This window comes from Psammomys obesus, unplaced genomic scaffold, assembly GCF_907164565.1.
Source record: "Psammomys obesus unplaced genomic scaffold, mPsaObe1.curated_primary_1811, whole genome shotgun sequence".
NCBI lineage: Eukaryota > Metazoa > Chordata > Mammalia > Rodentia > Muridae > Psammomys > Psammomys obesus.
Window position 1 is genome coordinate 3,748,249 of NW_026590663.1, and position 13,862 is coordinate 3,762,110.

The 13,862-nt window shown below is 39.9% G+C and overlaps 1 long non-coding RNA gene across 1 annotated transcript in view; it reads left to right on the top strand.

Annotated features, from left to right (window-relative positions):
• LOC129677582 (uncharacterized) overlaps positions 1 to 12,868 on the top strand; it is a 32,832-nt gene extending 19,964 nt beyond the window's left edge. The window contains exons 3-4 of the long non-coding RNA XR_008720216.1: positions 10,767 to 10,849; positions 12,278 to 12,868. This is a non-coding gene — a long non-coding RNA (uncharacterized LOC129677582). The remainder of the gene's footprint in view (positions 1 to 10,766; positions 10,850 to 12,277) is intronic.
• Positions 12,869 to 13,862: the final 994 nt, after the last annotated feature.

Genomic DNA, 13,862 nt, shown 5'->3' on the forward strand with positions numbered 1-13,862 from the left:
TGTGTGTGTGTGTGTGTGTGTGTGTGTGTGTGTGTGTGTGTGTGTGTGGTGCAGGTGCCCTTACGAAGCAAGAAGCAGCAGCTCCCCCAGGGCTGGAGTAATAGATGATTAAAAGTCACTTAACATAAGTGATATGAACTAAACTCAGGGCCTCCGCAGGAACAGGATGTGCTCTCAACAATTGAGCGATCTCCTCAGCCCTTACTTTTAATATTTTATTTTATCATTTAAAAAAATATATGGGGTACATGTGTGACTTATTATACCAAGGATCACAATTGAAGTTCAGAAAACTACTTTTTAGGAGTTGATCTTTTAGCTTCCAACTTGTGGGTTCCGGGGATCGAACTCAGATCATCAGGCTTAGCAGCAAGCGTCTTTACTTGCTGAGCCCATCTCACCAGCCCTCTCCTGCTCAGATGTCGTGGATCAGTGCCTCAGTCTCCATGTGGATCTCTGAGTGAGGGGAGCAGGGGCTGCCTCTATCATGAACTCAGTTAACTGTTCTTTGATCACTCGCCCCTGATGATGCAGCCTGGCCAGACTAAGGAGAAAGAGGCTCCAGGCAGTCCTGATGAGACTTAACAAGCTATGAGCAGATGGCAGTAGTGGAGAACTCTCCCTCTCAGTGGACTAGGAGGTGGGGGAAGAGGGACGGAGGGTGGGACTGGGGGAGTTGAGGGAGGGTGCTTTATATCGGGATATATGATGAATAAATTGTGAAGAAAAAAATAAAACTTAGAAAAGAACAATAAATAAATAAATGTAACTGTATATGACAATTAATTTCAACTATTTTTATATCAAAATTTTGCTCTAAATTTACTCTATTTTTAGGGAATTCTATCACTTACATTTATGTCTTACGTGTCCTTTTCTCTTACATGTTGCTTTTACTGATTATGTGAATTAATTAATTTGAGCTGAACATAAACTCCACAACAGAGGAGAACTGTGCTCAGCTGCAACATCTCCAAAAGCAGCTGCAGAGCTGATGACAAATACCTAGAGGCTGTGATTTAATTTGATCATTTCAATTTAGTATATGTTTTACTTTACTCCCATTGATTATTAAAATTATTCAATATGCTTAGATTTAAGTCTGTTTATATCTGATAAAGAGTGGGTAATATGTTATGAATAAAAATATGTGTGGGTTTGTTGTAAATAAAGTGATCATAAATTTGTCCCCCAAACAAGGATACTTTACAGAGTGGAATGCAGGTCTTTCAAGTTCATGATGAAATACCACACATGGTCATACATTGTTCTGGGCAAACCAGGGCAGTTGGCCACCTTATCTACGAAGAAAACTACCTGAAATCATAGTTGATATTACAGGATGAGCAAGTCTACCGCCAAAGTCTTAAATTAAAATCCTAATCTTCACTTCCTTGGAATGTAGTACACCTAAAAATGGATAATAAGACCTTATGCGTGGATCCTGCTCCAGGATCACTGGTTTCCAGATAGTGGCTTTGAGATAGGGACTGAAGATCACACAGAAACAATGAAGTAAGTCAGATACTGACAGGCACTGCTGGTGAAAGCAAACCTGCCAACATCTTTACCTAGGACTTTCCTCCAGAGCTGTGGTCCAATCAACTCCTCTGTCATTTACTTTTACTGTATAATAGAACATACAGGCTGTACCTGTTAAAGGTGTGCCATTTAATCTTGGACACATGTGCGTTGCAGAGTTCTAAAATCAGATTAAACACAAGGACTTACTTTGTTTTCTATTGCTGTGATAACACCATGACCAAAAGCAGCTTACTGAGGAAAGGGCTTGCTTTATCCCACCGTTCCAAGTCACAGTCTGGTACTGGCGGAAGCTAGGGGAGGAGCTCAAGTAGAAAGTACAGGTAGCAACTGAGGCAGAAACCATGAATGAACACAGCTTAGCGGCTCACATTACACGGCTTACTCGCCTACAGCCCAGGACCGCCTGCTCATGGGAAGGCCCATCCACATCATTCATTAACCAAGAGAATGTCCTGATAGACTTGCCTCCATGCCGAGCTGATGAAGACATTTTCCCACTTGAGGTTCCCTCTTCCAAGATAACTCTAGCTTGTGTCAAGCTGACAAAAAACTAACCAGAACACATAGTTATCTCCTCAAACATGTATCATATTTTTATGATTAAAGCTTCTAGCTTTTGGAAATGGGTAGTATCATTGCCCATAAGTATCATATTGTATAATAGTATCAACTTTGTAATACTTAAACTATATGGTATATAATATTTAGTTATGGAAAACCTATAAATATGTATAGTTAATTTCTATGAAATTTAACATTATTCCTTTAAGGTTACAAAATGGTGGATTGTTAACCATTTGCCTTTTATAAGAATGCATATGTATGTTTGACCTATATAATACCTCAAAAATATTAAATTAGCTTCAACAAATAACTTAAAAACAAGATTTCTTTCCTTGATATCTCAGAAAACAGACAGCATTCTCCAAGGAACAATGCCTGTTTTATCTCTTGGAGGTAGTTATGTGGACTCCTGGCTTTCAAGCCATTTTTTTTTTTTCTGGAGAAAATTGCTGAGTTATTTTACTGGCTAAGATCATTACTATTTTGCCCCCTTTGGTTCTGTGTTTTTTTGTCTTGTGTTTTCTATGGAAAGATGGCTAGGAGGAAGGTTGATCTGACATCCCCTCTCTTACACACACTTAACTTCTGAGTCATGAGTGTAGATTTGAGGCTAGGACATATCTCCTGGTACTATAATCAAATCCAATTCTAAATTCTGTGGTTTAGTCAGAAGTTATTTTCTCTTGAATCAGTTTCAGCCCTTTCTGTATTGGAGGCTCTGTCTGACCCAGAAGGTCTCGTTTATCATCTGATCCTTGTGGACAGAAGTGTCTGTGGATGTGGAACAAAATTCCTTTTTCTTTCCTGTGTCTTGAATTTGTTAACTGTCTACATTTTTTTTTCTTACAGTTTAGCTTCAGTAAGAGTTTTGGGTGGAGAACCCAGTCTGAAGGTCATTCTGGTTTTTAACTCTGCTCTTCAAGAGAAGGACAGCAAAAGGAACACAATGATAATGAGAACAGAACTTAGCTAGGATTGGCAGAATCCTTATCACACAAAAGCAGAATCCTTCTTCTGGTTGCTAAACAAATGTTATCATTTGTGAAGTGCTACCCAAAAGGCTGCCATGTGAACACTCCATCGCCAACTGATCGCACTGTTCGGACAGGTCCAAAATACCTTAGAAGTGAAATAGATCATTGCATGAAAGTCATCTGAAGTATCTTGTCAGCAAAATTACTTTTTCTTGCTTTTCCTCTTTTGACATCATGTGACAAAAGCCTCCTCCATCACAAATTCTTGCCACCATGATGTCCTGTCCAGCTGCATGAGGCCAGGATATCATAGACTGGGTTTTCTAAAACTGAGCCAAAGCAAATCATTACTTTTTAAAGTTGATTGTGTCAACTGACACAAAGAGTGTGGCTTGTGGAGTTAACCTATTTGTAGAGATAAGGTGACCACAATGTCTGTGAGTGAATCCTTTCTTTTATGTCACCCAAATAGAGGTCAACTTCTGTACCATTCTTTAATTATCCTTAATCTCCTTAAATTGTATTAGCACCAACATTATAAAGGAGATGTCCTTGTCCATGTTCCTTATGTAAGTACTACACCAAATTGCAGTGTTCACCCTGGACTTAGCATGCTTGGGCTTTTACTTCAGATAATGTTCTCACACATGTAAAGAATAAAAACACTGAGCTCAGAAAAACAGAGAATAAACTTGTGGTTTCTGGAAGGTAGATGGTTTGAGAGTGGAGGTTGAGAGATATTGATCAGAGGTAGAAGAAATAGATTTAAGAGCTCTTTTATTAATTAAGATTCCCTAAAGAAACAGAAACAACAGGGCATATGCACACACACACACACACACACACACACACACACACACACAGATTGCATTTTGTGTATGTAGTGTAGTATATGGAGATTTATTTGTTTGGGTCCACTACTGAAGTATTAGAAGATGGTTAGCACAATACCAGTGTGAATTATGGAACAGTAGAGAGCCCTACAGATACACAGTCCAAGGATTTAGAAGTGTCAGAACAAGAGGAGACCTGCAGTGTAGATCCCGGCTGATCTGAAGGCCCGGAAGTTTCCAGGACGGTCACTGGTCTGGATCTGCTTTGAAAAATTGAAGAGGTTGGGATGTGATCCACAGAGGTGGCAGCAGCGGTGATATACACACATGGAAGTGGAGCTTGTATGTAACCACTGGCTTCCTCTTATACTTTATTCCATCTGGGCTCCCAAACGGGAAGATGGAGCCACTTGTCTCTGGGTGACTCTTCCCCCTCAACTACCATTCCATATGCCAGCCATCTCTGGAATATCCTACAGACTGGCTGAGAATTGTGCTTTACTGATGCCAGCATCTCTTGTCCACTCACGCTGACAGTCAAGATCACTGTCACAGATCTACTCTACCACATTGTGGTGACACTTACTGACAAGATACATCCTAGGAAAAGGCTGAGACATATTTTTAAGTGTTCTCATCACAAAAGACTATGCAGGTAATATGTGTGTTCATGCCTTACTGAGCCCTTCTGCCACATCCACACATTTAAATACATTGGGTCACGAAAGGAAAGTGAGTGTACTATTTATTCACTAATTAAAATATGATTTTGAAAATTGATCTCAAAATTAATCCTTTAAAATTATTCTTTGTTAAAGACAAGGAACACAAATCTTAGGCTTTCTAACAGCCTGGGAATTTTGTTGATATTTTCGGAGGAAAATAGAAGCCAGCTTCCAAGTTGCTTTCACCTTTATTTCTCTCCTGTTCCCTTGGGCTATTCAACAAACTGAGTAATGGACTCTAAGCAAGCAGTAGGATTATAAATTTATATTAACTAAAAATGGACATTGAACATAAATGTATATGCCAAAATGAAACTGTTGGCAAAACATCAAGAATTTTGAATTTCCAATAACAAACCACAAAACTCCTTATTGAATTTGCAGTTACTCAGAAGCTTTTCCTGAAAACCAAAGTCATAGCTTTTTAATTTATTCTCTTGGGCCCCTTTTTCTTTATGCTGAGAAGCTCTTTAGTTAGAACAGTGATGTCTGAGTAAACAGAATTTTCTAGAAAGAGGTTTCCACATGTGACAGTAGAATTTTTCATCCCTAGAGAGCGTGTTCACTTGTGAATCACCTTCTAGCATATCCTTTTACGCAGCAGAGACTGACACGCAGAACTCTCAGGATTATGCTGCTAGCATTGTTCCTGAGCCTCTGTACAAAGTCCATGCCTTCTAGACTGACCCTGCATGCTCATCACATATTAACTCAAACAAAAATTCCAAATGTTGGCAAAAATATGAGATGCAGTATGAAACCCTAAGGATACAGATACAACCATTTCACAGCCATATTTACTTAGAACATAGGACTAACCTATTTAGAGTTCTTTGGGGGGGGGCGTTTGGTATTTTTTGTTTGTTTTTGTTTTGTTTATTTAATTGGTTGGTTGGAGGGTTTTGTTTTGTTTTTGTTGTTGTTGTTGGTTTTGGTTTTGGTTTTTTGAGTCAGAGTTTCTCTTTGTAGTCTTAGCTGTCCTGGAACTCACTCTATAGACCAGGCTGGTCTCAAACTCAAAGAGATCCGCCTGTCTCTGCCTCCCAAGTGCTGGGCTTAAGGCCCTGTGCCACTACTGCCTGGCTAGAGTTCTTATTCTAGCTGTCACCTACTCATATCTTCCTCTAGAAATGCATTATCTGGCTAGGTAGTCAGGCACACTGTGTTGCTTAGTGCTGCAAGGATGTAACAGTTTACTGGATAAGTTGTATGGTTATTAAATGTTCAAGGAATTCAAGAAACAGAAAGCTCATGGTTGACCATTTTCTAATATCATCCACTCGTTAATTTGAGTTTATCAGCCTGAAATAAATTATTTTTGTTATTTTTTCTGTGTCACAGAAATGTGATCATTCCCCATTATTGTACTTATTTTCTACATGTACATTAAATATTGAATTTTTAAAGTTGTAATAACAAATGATGTTTTACCCACTTATATGAGAAGAAATAACAAAGGGTGTCTGCAGTGATCTAAATAATTTGCTGTGCAAAGCACTCATTCTTTTTTACATAATTACATTTATTTATTTTTATTAATTAAAGTTTATTCACTTTGTATCCCCCCATAGGGCCCTCCCTCCTCCCCTCCCCATCCCATCATCCCTCGCCCTTCTTCACACATGCCCCTCCCCAAGTCCACTGATAGGGGAGGTCCTCCTCTCCTTCCTTCTGATCTTAGTCTATCAGGTCACATCAGGAAGGCTGCATTGTCATCTTCTGTGGCCTGGCAAGGCTGCTCTCCCCTCAGGGGGAAGTAATCAAAGAACAGGCCAATCAGATTATGTCAGAGGCAGTCCCTCTTCCCATTACTATGTAACCCACTTGGACACTAAGCTGCCACGGACTACATCTGTGCAGGGGTTCTAGGCTATCTCCATGCCTGGTACTTGGTTGGAGTATGAGTCTCTGAGAAGACCCCTGTGTTCAAAAAGATATCATCCACTATGACCAAGTAGGCTTCATCCCAGGCATGCAAGGGTGGTTCAACATAGAGAAATCCATCCATGTAATCCACCACATAAACAAACTGAAAGAAAAAAAAAAAAACACATGATAATCTCCCTAGATACTGAAAAAGCATTTGACAAAATCCAACATACATTCATGTTTAAAGTATTGGAGAGATCAGGGATACAAGGCACATATCTAAACATAGTAAAGGCAATATACAGCAAACCTATAGCCAACATCAAACTGAACAAAGAGAAACTTAGAGCAATCCCACTGAAATCAGGGACAAGACAAGGCTACCCACTCTCTCCATATCTCTTCAACATAGTTCTGGAAGTCCTTGCTAGAGCAATAAGACAGTTGAAGGAGATCAAGGGGATACAAATTGGAAAGGAAGAAGTCAAATTATCACTATTTGCAGATGATATGATAGTATACGTGAGTGACCCCAAAAACTCTTACCAGGGAACTCCTACAGCTGATAAACACCTTCAGCAAAGTAGCCCTCCTGTATACAAAAGACAAAAGGACTGAAAAAGAAATTAGGGAAACAACACCCTTCACAATAGCCACAAAGGACATAAAGTACCTTGGTGTAACCCTAACCAAGGAAGTCAAAGACTTGTATGAAGAAAATTTCAAGTCTCTGAAGAAAGAAAGCACTCATTCTTAAAAAGAGGCTGCAATTTATAATTGTCAAGAGCTGTGGCTACTTAATTGACAATTGGGTTGGCTTGAGAAGACTCTGTGAGAGTATTAAAGGACACTTTTGGGTGTGTCTATGAGGAAAGAATTAATTGGGGTAGACAAAGGAATCTGCCTGATTATAGGCAGCAACAGCCAAAAATGAGGACTGCGGTTAAAATAAAAGATGAAGAAGAAGGGATACTGTTAGTACAGACCTCCTCTCTCTGCTTCCTGACTGTTATCATGTGAGCAGCTATGTTCCACCATGCTTTCTTCACCTTGACTAACTCTCATTTCCCGAAACTATGAATCATCTCTAGCCATTAACAAAATACTGACAGTACTCCGGGAAACGTTGTTCTGTTGCAATCATAATCTAGTAGCTGAAGTGATCTTTGTGCAGGTCCTTGATAAAAAGTAACAGCCATGAGTTAAGCCAAATTAAGACCAGGAGCCTTAGGCCCAACTTCATTTGGCAACAACAGGGAATTTCTTTCATTAATAATGATTCTCAAGCATTCGAATTTCCCAGTCATGTAAGAAGTTAGTACATAAGCAGATTCCTAAGTCTTAAGGCTCCAATCAACCTTGGCAGATCAGAAACCATCCAGCTGAATCTGACATAGGTGATTCATAGAAGCATCAATGACCTTCAAAAAGGAAAGAAGAGTGTGAGAGCATCAGCAAGGAGAAACTCAACTCAGGAATGGTCTTTTTTTAGTCAATATAGCTAGCACATGTCATTAATTTTAAAGACCCTTCCAGACAAATTTCTCAGGGTGAGACTATCAAAATCTGTGTCTCTCTATACACTTCTGTAGGACACATGAGAAAGCACTGAGCATTTGTGTGGCACCGTGGCCATTTGGATTCTCCTTTGTTTTAGTTTTCCTTCAGTCTACCTGAATCAGTTTTCCTTACACTTCTTACATTAAATATGTGATGTGGGAGTTGTTGTTGTTATTTTTCTAACACCTAATGGATTGGCTAGTTTTCATGTCAACTTGACATGGGCCAGAGTCAAAAGAATCTCAGTTGATAAAATGCTCCTGCCAGATTGGCCTGTGGGGAGGCTTGTGTGTGTGTGTGTGTGTGTGTGTGTGTGTGTGTGTGTGTATGTGTGTGTGTGTGTGTGTGTGTGTGTGTGTGGTGTGCCTTAACTAAGACATGTACTGATTACCCAACTCTTTAGATTCCAGCTTAATTCCTACAGTTAGTTCACTTCTGATACTAACTTCCTGGAGTAGGTCAGATACTACAGGTGAAGGGTCCAATACTCTAAAACGCCACTTGCAAGAAGCAGATTGTCACCTGTACTTAACCAATCATGTGTAAGTACAAAGGAATAATCCCACCTCAGGTGACAGAGTCACACTCACAACTCAAAAGAGGATTCAACTCTAAGGAGACAAATGCAAAAGGCTTGGAAGATCAGAGGGCACAGAGCTCTGTGCCCTCCATAAGGGACCACCCTTTAAACACCTTGATATTTTCACAAAGCCAGAAGCTCTCTAAACTCTCTCATTTAGGACTTTTAAAATAATTTATTTTCATGAATGCGTGTGCTTGTTTGACACGTGTTCAAGAACCACAACCACATGGAGATTAGAAGAGGGTATGGGGGGCAGGGCTGGAGAGCTGGCTGAGAGGCTAAGGGTGCTCTTCCAGAAGTCCTGAATTCAATCCCCAGCACCCACATGGTAGCTCACATCATCTATAGTGAGATCTAGGCCCCTCTGCTGGCGTGCAGGCAGAACACTGTATATATAACAAATAAATATTAGAAAAAAAATAGTTCAGAGAAGAGGGTATGGGATCTCCTAGAACTACACATGGTTGTAAACTGACTGTGGGTGCTGGAAGCTGAACATGGGTCCTCTGGAAGAACAGAAGCATTTAACTGCTGATCCCTCTCTCCATCTCATTTGCAATGTTTGCTGAAGGGCTTTCTGAAGAATCCATTACTTGAGCGTGATTGTTTGAGTCACTGGTTGTTTGTGATTAGCTGAATCTCCCTATCTAAGATCAAGGAACGCTCTAAGAGTTAAAACCTCTAACATATATCGTTCATTTCTCTTGCATCTAGATCCCACAATTGACAGGGCATTAAGTCCACCCACCCAAGAGTTATGTTGCGGTCATAAACTCCAATATGATTGAAAGAGGCCTTATATGAGTAAGAAGCATGTTCCTATTACTCCTGCCATTCAGGAAATCCTAAAGGTTGTTAAAGCTCTGTGTTGTCAACCAGGAATAAAGACCAAATATGGACTTCCTTCGGTATCACACAGCCCAACATATTCTCTGCATTGGAGTTTCCAGGTCTGCAGCCCGTCACTTGCCTTGCTTCCATTTCAGCAGAGCAGACCTGAAAAGCATCAGAGAAGTCCCACTAACTGGAGTGCCAATGGATTACATTGACTTCAGGCGGCTAAACTTACACTCATCTTCTTTAGACTCCTGTAAGAACCAACATACTTTTGATTTCAGCTTCTCCCAGAAGAATGGAGGAAAAAGCAGAACCATTCCCAATAACATTTCCTGTATCTCCAAGTTGATTATGACTTAGAAAAGTGTTCTCAAAAAAATCTACATGGGCAATAACATTTTATCACAACAGAAATAACATAGCATAAAATGTATCATGTTACTCTTTTTAAGAGTGTAGATCCATAGCATTAAGTGTATCCATATTGTTGTGCAGCTTCACCCCCATGGATGAACAAACGGAATGTCTATGCTCCGTAACAATCACATCCCTCTCATCTTCCCTGGCTTCCAGAAATGAGCTGCCATTCTACTGTTGCTGTGCCCCTCACAGAAGTAGAATCATATCACTTGCTTTTTTGTGTGATGGGTTCATTTCACTTCATATAATGCATTCAAGTTTTGCCAGTATTGTAGCATAACAGAATACTATTCCTTTTTCAGGCTAAATGATAGCACACACACACACACACACACACACACACACACACACATTGGCGTGTTCATGTGTGTATGTGAGAGAGAGATATCATATTTTGCTCATTCATTCATCTACAAATGAAAACAGGTTCGTTGGGAAACTTTTATATTTATTTCACTGTCATATCCTTAGCACTTAGAAAAGTTCCTGTTATGTAGTAGGTGTTGAAATGACTTGCTAAATGAATGAATTAATATTGTAAAAGTTAAATAATGTCCTTGATTATAATTATAGCAACCATTCCCTTTCCAGTCATAGGAAGAGAGACTGGCTAAGAGTCATTGAATCACAAATGGACAGTGGTTTAATCAACCATACCCTTGTAATGTAAGCGCCTCAGAACTCTTAAAGAAGAATCCCAAGCAAGGGAAAGTCATCATGATGCTAGTCTGCCTCTGGGTCACCTTTGACTTCACCATTTCTCTTCCTTCACTTTATCTTTCTAGTCCTTTCTTTTACTATCCCAGAGTACTTCTTCAATTGACTTTCCCTGCTTTTTCCTATTCTTGTCTCGCAGACAAAGATCAATAACCTGCTGAAACATTTATGCAGTTACGCTGGATCAAGGCGGCCTGGATTGACTCTGTGCACAGTACCTGAGTGAGTACACCGTGCGGGCTCCCGTGGCCACACTGGGGCTGTCATACTTCACCCTTATCATCTATCTATACATCCTTACCCAAAGCCTTACTTTCAGTGAAGTTTTTTAAATGCAGGGCATTACTCCAAGTGAAATATGATGTCGTAAATACAATATTTACTAAAACTGCTTAATTCAAGCAGTACACAGTAGTAGATCTATTCTGAAGATAACACCCTCTGTAGGCTGTGATGAAGCCTAATTTCTACATTTATCTAAATTAAAGTACCTTTGAAGAGTGTTTTTAACACACTTTTATAAGCCAAGATGTGTCTGAAAGAAATCAACTTCCATCTCAGGTCAAATGAGGTTGGGCACATTCGGGGTGGCTTGATGGCAGAGCAATTTGCAAAGCCTACAGTTAAAAGTGATTGAGGTACATTATTCAATTTTTTTTTGAAATTGCTTGCTGCTAGATTTTAGTGTATTTTGTTCATGTCTAACTGGATTTCATAAACACCCAAGGATGGGAATTTATAATGCCAACACTGATAGAACAATAGCTCTGTTGGGCCCAACTATTCATTCTTCAAACTGAATTTCTTATTTTTTCCCTCTTACTTTCTTATACCTTTTGACACTGTGACTTACAAAAAAAAAAAAAAAAATAGAAGCTCTCTTGTCTTCTTTTACTGAAACCAGAAAGACTCCTTTCTCTAAAAGCAAAGCAAGAGCCATATGTTTACCATCTCTTCAGATGCACACCTTCCCTGAGCAAGGCCCACCCTCATCTAAGCATGGCCAACAAGGTCACCTGCATTCCTGGCTCCTTTGTTCTGACCTCGTGGTCTTGGGACTGATTGTGGCAGATATAATGGGTTTATGACCCCTTTTCTGAAAATATAGCATACCTTTTCAGTGTTTTAAAATAAGAGAACTCTGGGTTCTTTTCTCTTTCTTCCCACTATTCCCCCGAGACTCCCTATCCATTGAACAATGTTTGGCTGTGAGTCTCAGCATCTGTTTTTGAGGCACTGCTGTGTAGAGCCTCTCAGAGGACAACTCTGACAGGTCCTGTCTGCAAGCTTAGCGGAGTATCTATCGTCATACTGTCAGGGGTTGGCTCACTTTCCGGATAGGGTGAGTCTTTGGTTGGGCCAGGCATTGGTTGGGCACTCCTTCAATCTGTATTCTATCTCCTCTGTCTTTATCCCTGCACATCCTGTAGGCAGGGTCAATTTTGAGTCAAAGTTTTTGTGGGTGGGTTGATGTTCCCTGCCCTTTACTAGAAAACTAGTCTTGTTAAAGGTGTCCTCTTCAGTCTCTATGCCCTCTGCTACTAGGACTCTCTATTTAAATCCCCCTCATATCCTCTAGAATCCTACCCTGACTTAGGTCTCCAGCTTGTCCCCAGATGTCCCCACACTCAGTTTCTCTTTTCTCTACAGGCCTTCTGTCCTCGCTTTTTTCAGGAGCTCTACAAGAAAAATAACAGCCAACTAAGCAGGGCCCAGAGGGGCTTGCTGAGACTGACGCATCAACCAAGGACCACGCAGGAACTGGACCTAGACCCCTACAAAGATGTAGCAGATGGGCAGCTTAGGTTTCATGTGGGTCCTCTAGTAAGGGAAGTAGGGTGTGCACTGGACATGGACTCACTTGCTAGCTTTTGGATCACTTTCCCCTAGCGGCTCTGCCTTGACAGGCTACAGGGGAAGAGGACATCTTCAGCATTGATACAACTTGATGAACTGGGGTGGATAGGAAAGGAAGCTCCCTTTTGCTGAGTAAAAGGAGAGGGAGAGAGAATGGAACTGGATGGGAAGGAGAGAAGGGACTATAGGATGTAAAGTGAATAAAATAAATGAGAAAACAAAACAACAAGAGAAGTCTGTGAAATACAGAAAGTCTCAGGAAGTGGCTATAGTATGCAAATCTCTTACTTAGTCCTACAGCCTTTTCTTATTTGCAGTTGTTTGCTTCAAAGCAGTATCCACTTCTGGATCCCAACCTGCCAGGTACAGTAGGGGCAAAGGTTATTTACGGGGTAAGATTTGCTCTACAGAAAAGAATTCCTGCCTGGTGCTGTAAGCATGGTCAAAATGTATGGCTACAAAAGTCATAGGCCCTAGCTGAGAGCATATTGAGGTCATACCTCTACATAGTCATGTTGGCGATGAGTAAATAAAAATTAAGGTTAAAATACATAACAACTTCTGTAAAAAAGTTATCAAATGGTTCTCTTCATCCATTAACTCATAACTTGTGTTATGAAATAACTGAGCTTTCATCTTCAATGCCTCACACATGCTTCTACGACCGAGGGAGCCCAGGAATGCACAGTCAAACAAGGAAGGAAAGTATATAAACTCAGTGTCTGGAATGGCTAAAAGCCCTGACAGCATTTTTTCTTTCCAATTAATTTTTTTTTTGTCCTTGTTTTCTGTAGTCCAACAAGTTCATAATTAAAAAATTCTGGAGAAATATTTTGTTTTAGATAAGCACACAAAATAGCAAAACAACAAAAAAATTACCAAAATTCACTGAAATTGAAATTGTGATGGTTTGAATCTTAGCCTTTAAGATTATCTTTAAGCCAAGCCTCCTGAAGCAGACAGCTCCTAGTTAGAACATTAACCTTAGTTTAGATGTTGACAAATGCTTTAAGAAGAGAAAAGGTGTTGGGCATTAACCCCCATTTATTTTCTTTTTCTTTTTCTTTTTTTTTTTTTTTTTTTTTTCAGCAATCTGACACTGAAGTCTTTTTCACCCTGGCCCCTCTCCGATGTCTTCAAACAAAGACTGTGTGATTATGTGATTTTGGTAGTTCTAGTTTTTCTTTGCGAAACCATCAGTGTGCTACAAGCTAGTCTGCTATATCTCTAAGTCATGGTGGCCATTATCAAACTGAGTCAGTTTAACAAAAACAAAACAAAGTCAAAGAAACAAACAGACATATAATATAGGTAAACCTACTAAAATCTGTACATCTAAAGAAACTAATCAAGAAGGAGGCCCCTGACTAAAATGCTC